Genomic DNA, 13,254 nt, shown 5'->3' with positions numbered 1-13,254 from the left:
CTTTCATAGCCCCGCCCATGTGGGCAGGCTGTTAGTTCTGGGTTCTGTAAGAAAGCAGGCTGCACAAGCCATGGGAAGCAAAGCAGTAAGCTGTGCCCCTCCGTGGCCTCTGCATCAGCTCCTGCCTCAGGATCCCTGACCTTCTGGCCGGCCTGCCCTGACTTCCTTTGATGATGGACAGTGATGTGCAAGTCTAAGCCAAATAAACCCTTTGGTCCTCAAGCTGCTTTGGGCATGGTGTTTCGTCACAGCAATAGGCCCCATAAGACACTGGCGTTTGGCTCCATTTCTTCTTTTTTTTATAACCCTTTTGTTAATTATTTGGGAATTTTACACAGTGTGTTTTGATTGCATTCACCTCCCCTCAGTTCCTCCCCGATGCACCCTCTCTCCACCCTCACCTTCCTACTCACCCCAATTTTGAGTTTTCTTCATTTAAAAAAAAAAAAAATCCAGTCCAATTTGTGTTTCCCAACTACTCTTGGAAGTGGAGCTTGCCCTGGAGTGTGAACCTACACTTGTCTTGTACATACTGTCACAGTCACTGTGATTTGCACATATGCACATCTGCCCTGCTGTTTGAAAAGTAGTTTCCTTGGTGTTATCCAGCACCTCTGTCTCCTACAGCCTTTCTGCATTGGGAGTAAGGTGTGATGTGTGTGTCCTGTGTAGGGCTAAGCACTCCAGAGCCTCATGTGTGTGTCCTGTGTAGGGCTAAGCACTCCAGAGCTGTGTGTGTCCTGTGTAGAGCTAAGCACTCTAGAACCTGTGTGTGTGTCCTGTGTAGGGCTAAGCACCCCAGAGCCTCATGTGTGTGTCCTGTGTAGGGCTAAGCACCCCAGAGCCTCATGTGTGTGTCCTGTGTAGGGCTAAGCACCCCAGAGCCTCATGTGTGTCTCTCATGTAGGGCTAAGCACTCCGGAGCCTCTGATCCTCTGCACATTGGCCAGCTGAGGGTGTCTGTGTCTACACTCATCTACTGCAAGAAGTGACTCTAAGAAGGTTAAGAGATGGAATGTTCTAAGGTATAGCTATAAGATGTTAGGAGTTGTTTTATTACTATATCCATTTTTTCAGAATAATAGTATTAGGTTTTCACCTAGGGAATATGATTGAACTTTATAGGCACAGGAAGGAACTCTCTGAACGATGGTGTCAGTTGCTGTTCAGAAGTTTTTTGGTTTCGTGAGGTCCCATTTATCAGTTGTTGGATGCGAGGCCTGAGCTAACGCATCCTTCCAATGAAGAGGTGAACTACAGAGTTGGAGGAAATCTTAACTGACCCTACATCTGATGTAGGGCTAATATCTAAAATATACAAAGAACTCAAAAACTAAACATCATGGCCTTACATCTAGTTCAGCCTAGTGTCTCTTATGGGTTTTGTTTTGTTTTGTTTTGTTTTTTTAGGTTTCAAAACCAGAATCATGTGGTTATTGGCTACTCAGACTCAAATGTAAGCCAATAGAAAGTCTTTACTAGCTGGCCAGAGACTACACTGGTGTTCAGGATTCTAAGCCTTTATTAGGGTGAGCCTTTAAACACACACACACACACACACACACACACACACACACACATCTTGGATTGACAAGAACAGTTAGCCAGAACAGAACTACAGAAGCCAAAAAACAAAGTCAGTTCATTTAGAGACTTTCCGAGAACTACAGACGATGATGAGATGATGAATTAGGTCTTTGTTTTAGTTTTGGCAGGTGGTGCTGCATGCTGAGTTTTATGGCCTAACGGTACTTCCATCATGGAGTCAATTGTGCCAAGGTCTGAGGGCCTGATACATTCCTTCTTATGAAGAGTAGATGTGTTTCATCCAGGTGGTGGTGGTGCACATCTTTAATCCCAGCACTCAGGAGTCAGAGGCAGACAGATCTCTGTGAGATCAAGGCCAGCCTGGCCTACAGAGCTAGTTCCAGGGCAGCCAAGATTACACAGAGGAAACCCTGTCTTGAAAAACAAACAAATAAAAAAGAGTAAATGTGGCCTTTTTTTTTTTTCTTCATATGAGAGAAAGAGTCCACAATGTCTAACTAAAAATGTTTCTTGTGGTCTCTCTAAACCCCATGCAGTTGTCAGAAATGACAGAGAGGTTCAACCTTCCTTGTATCCAGTCTCCTATACTGATGATATTTTCCAAAAAAGTGCGTGCAGTCCCACCACCAGAATGGTGACATGATTCCATCTGTGTTCGTATCTCCAGCACTACCACCACCACTCTTTTGTATTTGCATGTATCTTCCATTTCATCGATTGGTCCTATGCTGTAGGCTTGTGTAACCATCACCCCAGTCGAATACTGACCAATCCCTTCATCAAGAGAAGCCTTATCTCCTCCCTTCACCTACCCATCCCACTATCCCTGACCTCCAACAGACAATCTGCTTTCCAGTCTCCACTCACGCCGTACAAATGGAGTTCTTTAATGTGATGGATTCGGAACAACCTAGGAGATACACCTCTGGGCTTGTCCGTGCGTTTCAAAAGAGATGTAACTGGGGAGGTAAGACTCACCCTGAATGTGAGTGGTACCCAGACTGAGTAATAGGGAGTTAAAAAGGCTGAGTTGAACCCAGAATTCCCCTCTCTACTTCCTGACTGTAGGCACAGTGACCGGTTGCCTCCTGCTCCCACCACACCTTCTCCCACATAGTCTTCCATCACGAAGGACGATCCTTCAAACTGACCCTCCATCCCTAATTTGCTTCTGCCGAGCATTTTGTCATAGCAATGAAAAAGTGACTGATACCCATGGTACGTGATCTCTAGGTCAGAGATTTAGCCCGATCTAGTGAAAAGTGTTGCCCTTGCCACACATGAGGATGGTTCAAGTTGTTATGCATATCAATAACATGATCCTCTTTAGTGAAGACCAGCATTCCATTGTGGATAGTGCCCACTGCTTGTGTAACCACCCGCCTGAAGAGCATCGGGGCGACTTCCAAACCGCTTCTTCCTGGAAAAAAGTCTTCTGTGACTGTTGTGACATTACAGACAAAAGCTCCCCTGGTTTTTCATAAGGATATATGCTTTTATCTCCCTGAATAAGTGCCAGAGTATGATTTCTGAATTTATAGTAACTGCCAACTATTTCCTACTGAGCCCTCTCTTCAAGCTTCATCTGACGTTTCAAGGTGATCCAGGTTCCCCGTGTTCTGTCAGTATTTGGAATTCTTTCTGGGTTGTTGTTGTTGTTGTAGCAAATTGTGATAGGTGTGTAAAAATAGACCATCCTGGTTGTCACTGGCCGGAGTCTGATGTTGACCATCTTGCCATGAGTATGGAGGCCACCTGACCAATGTCTTCAAAGAAGCATCCATTCACACCTTTTGCCCACATTCCAACTGGATGGTTTAGTAAGAGTTTTTTAATTACTGGGTTCTGAAATTTTCTTATGGAATCTAGATATTTGCTCTTGGTTGGCGACTGACTGGAAATCATTGCCTCCTACTCTGTAATGAGTCTTCCAGCTTGCTTTTTCATTTGGGACTTATATCCTCAATTTCACATTAGAAAATCCATTGCTCATTGCTGTTGCTGTATAGTGTTCCACTGTATCAATAGCATCAAGACTTTTTATCAGTTCTACTATTGATAGATGCTATTGAGCCCTTTGCCTTTACAAGCCGCACTGTAATGGGCGTTCTTGGTGTGTCACCTGCTGTACTCTATAAGTAGAGTTTTTGTAAAGAGTAGATCACAAGTAAACTGTGGTCCCTAGGTGTACACTTCATCAGCTTTACTAGATAAGGCTAAATACATGCCAGAGATGTTATATCAAACGATCACTAAAAATCCCTATAGCCCATGCCCTTGCAAACACTTGAGTCTGTCTTAGTTTCTTTTTGTGTTTTGGAAATTTAGTGGCTGTATAACATTATCTCATTTTGTTTGTATTTGCCTGGTTATGACTTATTTATGTTTGCCTTGTGTGAAAATAAATACAAATGCTTCTTTAATTTCCCTGGTGAGAACCAGTGTTCAGTCTGCATATGCAAGTTTTTTTTTTTATTATCTACGTTCTCTCTCTCTCTCTCTCTCTCTCTCTCTCTCTCTCTCTCTCTCTCTCTCTGTGTGTGTGTGTGTGTGTGTGTGTGTGTGTGTGTCTGTCTGTCTGTCTGTCTGTCTCTGTCTGTCTGTCTGTCTGTCTGTGTGTGTAGTGTGTGTCTGTCTGTGTGTGTGTGTGTGTAGTGTGTGTCTGTCTGTGTGTGTGTGTCTGTCTGTCTGTCTGTGTGTCTGTGTGTGTGTGTGTGTGTGTGTGTGTGTGGTGTGTGTATCCACCTGTACTATTTGTGAAGAAGTCAGAAAACAACTTTAGAATTGCTTTTTTTCTTCCACCATGGAATCTGTGAAGTCCTGGGATGGGACTCAAGTCAGCAGGCATACACAGTGAGTTCTTCTACCCTCTGCCATCTCACTGACCCTGATTGTCTTAATTTTTTTGTTTGTTTGTTTTTTAATCCATTTTACTATTGGGCCAATTGTCACTATCTGCTGATCATTAGAAGTTTTTAAGTTTTGTTTTGTTCTGTTTTGTTTTTTCAACAGGAACTTCTGGACACCTGCGTGCATAGCAAACCTCTTCCTGTGAGTCACCTGTCTCTCTAGTCCCATTGGGATGTCTTTTCATGAGCTATCATTTGAATGGAGTCTAATTCTTTCAACTTCTCTGCAAGCTTTGAACCGTAAGGGACTCCATCTCCCCTGATGGCAGAGAGGAAGCTGAGAGTTCTACATCTATAGGCAGTGGGAAGCAGGATCAGGAGACATTGGTTCTGGCTTGAGCATTTGAAACCCCCAAACCCACCCCACCCCCAGTGACACACTTTCTCCAACAAGGCCACACCTCCTGTGGTGGTTGGAATAGGAATGGCCCCCCGCAGACTCATATGTTTGAATGCTTGGCCCATAGAAAGTGGTACTATTAGAAGGTGTGGGCCTTGTTGGAGGAAGTGTGTCACTGTGGGGACAGGTTCGAGATCTCATATGCTCACGCTAAGCCCAGGGGAGGGCAGTCTTCTTCTGCTGCCTGCAGATCAAGATGCAGAACTCTCATCTACTTCTCCAGCACCATGTCTGCCTGCATGACGCCATGCTTCCTGCCCTGATGATAAGGAACTAAACCTCTGAAACTATAAGCTAGCCCCCAATGAAATGTTTTCCTTTATAAGAGTTGCTGTGGTCATGGTGCCTCTCCACAGCAATAGAAATCCTAACTAAGACACCTCCTAATCCCTATCAAGTAGATCCACTCTCTAATGACCAAGCATTCAAATCTATGAGCCTCTGAGGGCCATTCCTGCTCAAATACTACACACAGCAAGCGCCCAAACACTGAGACATTTCAAAATCCCAGCGTCTGAGCACATGGCCGAGCTCAGGGATACCGTCTCTGATGCTCACTGCCTTCTTCCTGCTGGCCACAACCCCTCACTGATCTCTGCAGGGTGGCAGTGTGTGTGTGTGTGTGTGTGTGTGTGTGTGTGTGTGTGTCTGTGTGTGTCTGTGTGTGTCTGTGTCTGTGGTCACATGTGTGCACAGCTGGGTGAATGCACATGTATACACATGTGTGTGGAGGTCAAAGGGCAACCTCAAGTGTCCCTCCTCCACAACACAATTTGTTTCAGTAGAGTCTTATCTCATGTCATCTACCCTCGGTCCTGTCCTAAGTCGAGCTTAGGTGTGCAGGGTCTCTGCTCCTAGGCTTTTTTTCCTCTGGTCTGTGTGTATTTGACATCACAAGCTCTCCACCTCTTCCATGGCAGATGTTACCACTGTATTTTTCTCTGTATGAAAGAGAAGAAGGCTGGTCCTGCAGCCAGACTCTGCTTGATGTCAAGTGAGCATTCTACCATTGTGAAACACCTCAAGCCCTCACAGATAGCTTAAATCAGTGTGTCAGATCTCCAACAAATTAAATCTACTGAGTCTTTATTGGAACTGCATTGAGTGTACAGATCGATTTGGGAATGCAAACATTTTTACATCATTTCCTTCCAATCTATTTTTTATATAAACTTTATTTTTTCTCTATGTTTTAAGTTTATTCCTGGCTATTTTATTTTATGGGTGCAATTGTAAATGATGTCGACTTTAAGTACAATTCCATCTATGGGCTGTCCATGTAGAAAATGCAATTAAATTTACACAGGTTCCATATTCAGAGAGCTTTTATTAGTTCTAATAATCCATTTTCCGATTCTCTAGAGATCCCTGTGTTTACTATCCGTCATCTCAAAATAATGAGAGTCTGGTGATCCCAATCCTTATTTCTTCTTTCTCTTTAGTGTGTATGGTATTTGTCTAGCTCTGTCAGGGGAGACCTTTGGTATATCAGGAGAGACGTCATCGCTGCAAGCAAGGAGCCTGGCTGTGGTTTTTTTCGAACAGAATACCCCCAAAGCTTCACCTTTAGGCATGGTATTTAGAGTGAGGTTTTGAGGTCCTTGGTTTCCAAAGACTTCTTAAAAGAAGTGCAAATAAGCATTAGATTTTTATTAAATTTTCTGTCTGTTACAATGACCTTATTGTTCTCTTCTTTGTATTGTATTGTTAGTGTAAGGAATCTCAGTTTTTTGGGCTGGCGGTTTAATGCTCTAAGATTAAGGCAACTTTATGTTCCTTGTGTAAATTAGCTCAGGGCACATTAGCATGTTTCTGCATCACAGAGCTCTGTTTGCCAATATTTGGCTCAGAGCGATGTGTCTGTGTTCCTCAGTGAAATCTGTCTGTCTCCTTTCTCACTCCGATCTTGTCAGAATTTCTGCTAAAGACTATGCTAGGCTCATGAAATGGGCTGGCTCATGTTTCCTCTCTGTCTAGTTTGAAGATATTGATTCCTTTAATGCTTGTTAGAACTCACTAACAAAATCATATGGGAGGATCTTGAATTTTCTTTAAAATCCTAAAATTGATCGTTTCACTTATTTAATAACTATAAGACCATGCAAGCTTTAGATTTCTTCCTCGGTCGAGTTTATATTTCTCTCTTTAAAAAAAAAAAAAAAAGCTGCCTTTTGTCAAAATTTTCCAAATTATTAGCACCAAGCTGAGCTTTTACGTCTTGCAGCACCTTAACTGTGTTCTCTTTTTATCCCTCTGATTTGTCTGCCTCCTGTTTCCCTTGTTTCCCTGACCGGTCTCACCAGAGATTTCTCAGACTCACCACTCTTCTCAAACAACTCTTTCTGATGTGTGTTGGACTTCTCTGGGGTTTCATTACATGTTTTATATGCATGCATGTATTCGTACTGTAATTGACATGTAGATGTCAAAGGACAGTTTGTGAGAGTCAGTTCTTTCCTCCCACCATGTAAGACCCAGGGCTTGAACTGAGATCATCAGGCTTGGCAGCAAGCACCTTTACCCTCTGAACCATCTCACCAGCCCTGATTTCCTTCTTTTGTTGTTACTTTGGTTTTTTACTGCTTTCTGCCTTCTTATTGTTGGATCTCTTTTCTGTTGTTCATCCTCAGTTTATTTCAGGTCCTCTCAGCCAGAGGCTGTTTTGCCTCTATGATAAAGTTGGCCATGTCCAAGGACCATAGTTTGATGGTCATGACAGGATGGCAGCAACGTGTGTTTTTTCAAGGGACCCTGCTAAGTGCTCTAAAGTGAGCAAGGCCCTTCCCTACCTCCTGTACCTTAGTCACCAGGAACCATCTGCAGCCCCAAACCCTAGCCATGTTGAAGCCCAAGCTGTGTTCCAACCTATTACTTCAGTCTTCGTCTCTTCTGGGAAGAACACTTAGCGCTAGACTCTTCCCACTTTAAATGTGGAAAAAAATCAACTTTTTCTGGTGTAGAGTTCTACCAGATGCAACAGTGTGTAGAGATGTGTAACTGTTCCCCACAGTCAGGACTCCTCAGTGTCCTCACCCAAGATACTCCTGTACGCTGTCCCCTTTATGGTTAATCTCCTTCTACCATGGCAGCCAGCCACCCATCTTCCCTCTGAGCTGACAGGTTCCAGAATGTCATATGCTCAGTTTGAACATGGCTCTACAAGCCAGGGGTTGGGAGGCCAAACCCCACACAGGGGAATGCACAGCAGGAAAGCCCTCGCCAGATGCCACCATCTTGATGTCGGACTTCCCATATACCCCAGAGCTATGAGAAATATTTTTTTTCTTTTCAGGTGACACAGTCAGTGGTTTTATGTGGTATCAACCCAAAGTCTAAGATATCACAGAAGCAAAACCATTTTGTTTTTTCCAAAAACATCCATTTTGGAAAATGGTTTCTTTCACTTAATATTTTGAGACTCAACCGTACGATTACATAACTCAGCCTTGTGGTCAATGGGTAATATTCTTATGTAATATTCTCTGCGCTTACACATTCACACACTTAAGAACTTGGAGGATGGCTTTTCTCCCCAATTTCTCAGGGTTAAGTGTCTAAATCAGCTGTGTGTGAACAGATTTCTGTGGAGGTTGTAAGTTGTCCTTTCTCTAACTACCTAGCTTGGTGCTAATAATTTGGTGCTGCCAGACTGTTTTCCAGAGTAGTTGAGCCATTTTCATTCTCATCAGCAAAATTAGTGCATCTTGGTTGCGCTACGGGCGGTGTTGGTATTTACTGGCAAATAAAGGAGATTTCTAGTCTCGTTTTCTGTCAGTCATTCTAAGAGACACAAGCACATTTTGGTCTTAATCTGTGCTTCCCTGGTGACTGATGGTGAGCATCTCATACATGTCTGCCTTTCTTATGACTTCTTTAGCAAGACATCTCTTCAAATCTTTGTGGACATTTTCATTAAATTCTTGGTTTTACCACCGTTTGTACTATCTTAGTGATTTTATCAAGGTCTCGCTGGTCTCACATGAAAAATAAACAGATTTCTAAGTTTGACCCCTCACGAAACAGTCACCAAAACAATCATCAAAACAGTAAAGGTGGCCCAGCTTTCTTGGGAGCCTCCCCGCTCCTTCCCTGCCTTAATCCAGGCAGCCACTGCCCTTTCACTGCACTGGCATACTTAACTTTTCTAGGTCATAAAACATGAACCCATACTGTTCATGTGTACTGTTTTGCTTACTTATTTTATTTTGAAATCATTTTTAACAGTCATCATGTAGCTGTGCAGATCCACGGCTCATCTCTTCATGTTACACAGCTCTCCCTGAGTCTCCAGGGTCAGCTCAGGTTGGGAATCGCTCATTCATTTAAAGAAGACTTAGGTTTCCCCGCCTTTCCCAGCCTCTGAACCACAACCTAAGCAAACCCTCTTCCTTATAAATTATCCAGCCACAGAAACTGAGCTAAGACAATCATTTAATAAGCTTGAATCATTAAATAAGATTTTATTTACATTTAAATTTAAAATAAAATTTTAAATAATTATTGTGGCGACATCTGAGAACTTAAGAGTCTAGCAAGATGGCTCAGCAGATAAAGGCACTTGCTACCAAACCTGAAGACCCGAGTTCAATCCCCAGAACCAACATGGTAGAAGGAGAAAGCCAACTCTTGAAAGTTGCCCTCTGCACCAGCCAAGGACAATACGTGCAGTAAACTTCAAACCCCCTACCCAGATCTAGCCAATGGACAGGACATTCTCCACAGTTGAGTGGAGAGTGGGGTCTGACTTTCACATGAACTCTGGTGCCCCGTATTTGAGCATGTCCCCTGGATGGGGAGACCTGGTGGCACTCAGAGGAAAGATAGCAGGCTATCAAGAAGAGATTTGATACCCTATGAGCATATACAGGGGGAGGAGGTCCCCCTCAGTCACAGTCATAGGGAAGGGGAGTAAGGGGAAAATGGGAGGGAGGGAAGAATGGGAGGATACCAGGGATGGGATAACAATTGAGATGTAATATGAATAAATTAATAAAATATATTTTTTAAAAAATAAAGTTGCCCTCTGACCTCAATGCATACATTGTGGTGCCCATGCACAAGTATCTCACACACAAACACACACACACACACACACACACACACACACACACACACACACACCTAACATAAGAAATGCTGTTAAAGACCACAGTACCTTTAGTGTTATACAAAAAAAAAAAATATTACAATTCTGCAGACTGCAGAGCACTTATCTTTTCAGATAAATGAAGAACTTGGACTCCCGGATCAGCTTAAAGCCGTCAGGAGGCAGTCTGCGGGCCAAGGACACACCTGGAGGACTGTGATTCTAGAAGACCTGAGGTGCCTCCATGCACAGGGTCTGAAAGTGCAGGGAAGGGGGTTTACAGCCACACAGGAAGTGCTGACCTCAGCTCCACCTTCTCACATTGCCCTTCACAACCCTCATGCTGCAGATGCAGAGAAAGCCTTTGCTGCCAATGGCAAAACAGCAGCACCACCCCTGACTTCAGCACAAGGCCAAGGAGGCCTCAGCTTGGAGCCTCACACACAGGACCTCTCCACGTCTCCACTTCCCACTGTGCACTGGACACTGCCATCCACCTTGGGCACTCATGACACTGTTGATAGTCTTATTTGTCACTCAGACTTGGGGCGGGAAATGGCTTGAGGACTGGAGACCTGGCTCAGTGGGTGAAACTCTTTTCAGGCAAGCACAAAGGCCTGAGTTTTGAATCTCTGGCACCCGTGTTTTAAAAAAAAACCTGGTTGCAGAGGCAAACACTTGTAATGCCAGTGCTGAAGAGGCAGAGACAAACGGAGCCCCTGAGGCTCACTGGACAGAGAGCCTAACCTCACTGCTGAGACCCAGGTCCCTGCGAGGGGACACTGTTTCGGAAAACAAGGGTGGCTCCTGAGGAACAACACTTGAGGTTGTCCTCTGGCTTCCACACACAAGTACAGGCATGTGTGTGTGCAAGTACACTCCCACATATCAGTGTATCCATACACGTACATGTACACAGGGAAAAGAAAGGAAGGCAGGAACCAAGGAAGGAAGGAGGGAGGGAGGAGAGGAGAGAGGGAGGAAGAGAGGGAAGGAAAGAAGGAAGGAAGAAGGGAGAGAGATTCCTGTGTGTTTGCAGAAGTGTTTTCTTAGCAAATTGCCTTGTAAGGAAACATAAACCCTGAAGGTGAGCAGCCCTTCTCAACAGGCTGTCAGCATGGGATGGGGGGGGGCATGTTGGGCAACTGAGGCAGCACCAGGTCACTGTCAAGCCCGTTCTCTCTGGAGTACGTCAAGCCCACCTTCAGCCTTCTAAAGCAGACTCAATGGCAGAGTCTCACTGGGAAACCCCCAGGCTTTCAGTGTTGCATTGGGACCACTGAGGGTGCCCCACCTTCTGAACTAGGAAACTGGTTTTCAGCTTCGACAACACGCTCACAGCCATAGCTAGACGACCCAGCCCTGATAGCCACCCCCAATGGATCCTCTTTTATATTTCAACATACATTTCTATTGGTTCTATTGCTCTAGAGAGCCCTGCCTAAGACAGACACTAAGGATTTGTGACGTTGTGTGCCCAAAGTCATGTGGCGGATTTGGGGGGCGGGGTGCTATAGAGGTAAGATTTGATCCTCCTCTGCTCCATCCCACCTCCCAGTATATCCATTTTTTTTTTTTTAACTTGATTGATGGTGCAGCCCAGTCATTTTCGCTTCTTAGGCATTTTGTAGGCTGGTCTACTGTATAACTAATGTGTGCTTTTAGAACTCAGCACTTGTTCTTTTGTGTTTAAATCATCGCTGAGGCTTATGGTTATTGCGGCTTTTATGGTCTGCTGGTAGGCCATCTGTGATTATCTGGTTACTCCCTGGAGGGGCCCTGCTATGCTCCATGGGCAGCTCACCTCCCAGGAACAGCCATGGTAGGTATGTGGGGTGGCCTAAAGAAAGGGGGGAGACTCCAGGAACCTCAATTTGGAACAACAAATGTGTAGTGTGAGGTGGTACTGGTGCAATTGGGAAGGGAAGCTGGTAACCTGATTATCAACATGACTGGACTGAGAGAACACCTCAAAGACATGTGAAGCTCACCTATGTGAGGGAGAGTGCAGAGAGGACCAGCTGAAGAGGGGCAGCTCCATCCTGTAGGCTAACAGCCCAGATAAAAGAAGGGGAGGGCCTGGACAGATGGTTCAGCTGTTAAGAGCACTGGCTGCTCTTCCAGAGGATCCAGGTTCAATTCCCAGCACCCACATGGTGGCTCACAACCACCTGTAACGCTAGTCTCAGGGAGCCAACACCCTCTACTGCCCTCCATAGGCATTTCATGTATGTGATGACCATACATACATGTTAACAAAACATCCATACACATAAAATAAAGATAAAGGAATAAGTAGGGAGAAAGGAGAAAGTCCCCACTTGCATAGGCTTTCCTGCTCTCTGTGGTCTGTCCACCGTGAGGTGAGCAATCTCCTCTCACATTTCCACAACCACAATCTTTCACCTCACCACAGGCCCAGAACCAAACTCTGAAACAAGGACCTAAAATATATTAAGGTATTTGCTCAGGTATTTCGGTCACAAACTTAACACGGCCAGAGAGGGTGGGCAAAGGAGTCTGTACTCTCTCCTACAAGGAAGGGACGCTTTCCCAGCAGGAAAGACAGGAACCTGGCCTTTGTGTTCAGTCTTGGTCCCAGGGCATTCCTAACAATTTACAACTCATTTAAACTCTGGTCACACTCAGTCCTCCCGCACAGGGGTCAGCTTTCCTCCGGGGTAGTTTAAGCTTGCTCCTTTGCCTGAGATGTTCAGGATGCTTCTGAGACTTTGTTATGGCATTAATTTAGCTAACTGATCCCTACTGAGATGGGAATGGCAGAGCAGGAAGACGATTAACTCATTTTTATAGTGGCCTCAGAAGGATTGAGTGAGGTAAAGTGCTTGGCAACTGGGTAAGGACACAATAAAAAAGCCACTGTCGACTTGGAGAAGGGTCCGGTCAGTAAAGTACTTGCCTTGCAAGTGTGGGGACCTGAATTCTATCCCCAGAGCCCACATAAAAAAAAAACTGATGTGGCGTGGGTGACGCGCAGCCACAATCCCAGCAATGGCAAGAGGGGAGGCAGAACGGGTCGATCCTGGAGCTTGTCGCACAGCCAGCCCGCCCTATTGGCTAAGTTCCAAGCCGGTGAGCGACTCTGTCGCAAACAAAAGGAGCAAGACACCTGAGAAGGGATACCTGTGGCTGCCCTCTGATCTACACACACACACACACACACACACACACACACACGCTCATGCACCTTCACCCAGCTATGCACACATTTGACTACACACACGATGCCACTCTGCAGAGCTCAGTGAGGGGTTGTGGCTAGCAGGAAGAAGACAGTGAACATCAGAGGA

This window comes from Acomys russatus, chromosome 29, assembly GCF_903995435.1.
Source record: "Acomys russatus chromosome 29, mAcoRus1.1, whole genome shotgun sequence".
In the NCBI taxonomy this organism is placed as follows: Eukaryota; Metazoa; Chordata; class Mammalia; order Rodentia; family Muridae; genus Acomys; species Acomys russatus.
The sequence above is the reverse complement of the archived record's forward strand: the minus strand, read 5'-3'. Positions refer to the sequence as shown.